This window comes from Portunus trituberculatus, chromosome 50, assembly GCF_017591435.1.
Source record: "Portunus trituberculatus isolate SZX2019 chromosome 50, ASM1759143v1, whole genome shotgun sequence".
Lineage (NCBI taxonomy): Eukaryota > Metazoa > Arthropoda > Malacostraca > Decapoda > Portunidae > Portunus > Portunus trituberculatus.
The window spans coordinates 19653675-19656174 of NC_059304.1; the positions used below are offsets into that span (position 1 = coordinate 19653675).

Consider the following 2500-nt stretch of genomic DNA (forward strand, 5'->3'; position numbering starts at 1 on the left):
ATACCAGGAAAAGTTGTGTACTATATTTGTTGTTTAATAGAACAAGACAAGTATTATCAATGAATGATCAAGCATGTCGCCTTATCCTGTTGACCTCTTTTCTCCATGCATGCGTTGGAGGATGTTGCTGAATGTATTACACGGTCAAGGGAAGGAAGCAGACTTATAACTAGACTAATGGGCGGGCGGGGCTTTCTCTTCCTCCCTTAATAGTAATCCCTGGCTGGGCTGGGCTGCCTTGACCTTGGTTCCCCGCCCGGCCTCGTGTCTTCTCGTAAACCAGGACGAACCCACTGCTGTCTTATAAAAGAAGGTATCCAAGGCGTGGGAGCCGAGGCGCGGTATGAGGCTGCGGGGCGGGCCGCGGGAGGGGCACATGGGGCGGCTGGTGGCCTTGGGCAGCGAGGTGTGAAGGGCGCGGTGACTCATTGCAACGCTAGAAAACTGGTTGACTCCACGGTTCCCTGCTTCCCTCTGTGTTGACCACCGCACCACGCTCTTGCCACAGCGCCACACCAGCCATAGCTCGTGTCTCGGTCACTACACCCAATTATACCGCCGCCACCGTCAATATCACCGCCACAACACTCATCGCAGTGAACTCAACACCACAACCACACCTTGCCTCGTCACAGTAGCCACCACTTTATGACCACATGTCACTGTACAATCTCCATCACCACCACACCAATAAACACCACAAACTGAGGACTTTCTTCAAGCGTTGATCACCACACTGTCACCACACATAGCCTCATCACAGCACCTACCACTTCTTTCCATCACACGTCACCAAGTTACCACCACAAACCTGCCAGTAGTTGCCTTCCTGCAAGTTCTGATCACTGCATCAACACTGACATTCATAATCCTTCTTTCACAATAAAATCTGCCAGTTGTCGAAACTTCTCCTCCTATAGCCAGTAGAGGCGGATGATGCTACCACCCCCACGCCACACAGCACACATTCACGGGCCTTATATACGTACATATTACTTTAAGTTCATCACTTCCCTTTAACTGCCATACATGCGTGTCACTAGAAGCAGTTTTATATCTGCTTTGAATGCATTTTGCCTTCAATACAACACGGAAATTCACAGCACTTGCTCACACTTCCATGCTGCCACGCTGAACACTTGGTGAAGACTACAGTCCTCAACATCACCACCGCCAACACCACCACCAACAACAACGACATATGTTCCCATCAACCTCAACACTTGCTAGCAGCTCAGTTTTCGTAACACCACTACCACCACCACCACTACCATTGCTACTGCTACTACTAATACAACTACCACCACCAGCATACCAATTTTTCTGTTAGTGTTTTTTTTCCTTATGCTTTCGTGTTCTGATTCTCTTTCCCCCGAAAATTCTGATGCTTTTCTTAGACTATTTATCTATAATTGTGTGTACTTTTTTTTGTATTGTTTATTCTGCAAAACTACTTTTATAACTGAAATTTCTTTCCCTCTCTCTTATCAGTGGTTATTCAGATATATTCTTCCTTCGTTCTTTCAGTCACTTTCTTCTGCAAACCTACTTTATGCTTCAAATTTCTTTTCCCTTTCATTCTTATTGGTTATTCTTAGATCATCTCTCGCTTTCTCTGCCTTTCCCCATCCCTCTCCTATCCCATCCTACCTCCTGCTCCTCTCTCTCTCTCTCTCTCTCTCTGCCTTCCCCTCCTCCTTCCTGTCTTTCTCCCTCCCCCTCCTTCCCAAAGCATCCCTCCTCTCTCCCTGCCTTCACTTCTCTGCCTTGCCTTGCCTCGCCTCGCCACACCTCTCCATGCCTTGCCTCTTCTTGCCTTACCTTGCCTTGCCTTGCCTCGCCTCACCTTGCCTTGCCTCGCCTCGCCTCGCCTTTCCTTTCCTTGCCTTGCCCTCGCCTTGCCTTTCCTTGCTTTGCCTTGCCTTTCCTTGCTTTGCCTTGCCTCGCCTCGCCTTGCCTTGCCTCGCCTTGCCTTGCCGTAACTCGCCTTGCGTTGCCTCGCCTTTCCTTGCCTCGCCTTGCCTTGCCTTGCCCTCGCCTTTCCTTATCTTGCCTTTCCTTGCTTTGCCTTGCCTTGCCTTGCCTCACCTCACCTCGCCACCCTCGCCACGCCTCGCCACATCCCCTGAGATACACACGGGGGAAAGAAGGAGGGAATGGGGGACTTTACTTTGTTTGATTATTGTTGAGACGAGGAAGGCATTTTTTTCTTTTTTTCTTTTCATTCGGTATGGCAGAGAGAGAGAGAGAGAGAGAGAGAGAGAGGGGGGATAGAGGGATGGGGGTAGTGACTCGTGATTTCAGTTATGGAACCCGGATGTTGTGTTGTTGTTTACGCCTCCTCCTCCTCCTCCTCTTCTTCTTCTTCTTCTTCTTCTTCTTCTTCTTCTTCTTCTATCCTTGCATCAATCGTCCTCTACTCTTTCTGTTCTTCCTTTTCAACCTCGTCTATTTTTTGTCTTTATTTTCCTCCTCCGTCTCTTCCTTCCACTTTTCGCCT

The 2500-nt window shown here is 48.9% G+C and overlaps 1 protein-coding gene across 2 annotated transcripts in view; it reads right to left on the minus strand.

Annotated features, from left to right (window-relative positions):
- LOC123499609 (clavesin-2-like) overlaps positions 1-2500 on the minus strand; it is a 40328-nt gene that overhangs the window by 9862 nt on the left and 27966 nt on the right. Inside the window, exon 1 of one of the 2 annotated variants that reach the window (XM_045247891.1) lies at positions 1115-1157. The exons of the other annotated variant lie outside the window; for it this stretch is intronic. The gene's annotated coding sequence lies outside the window, so the exon portion shown is untranslated. Of the gene's footprint in view, positions 1-1114; positions 1158-2500 lie in introns of those variants that run through there. 2 annotated transcript variants of the gene reach the window in all.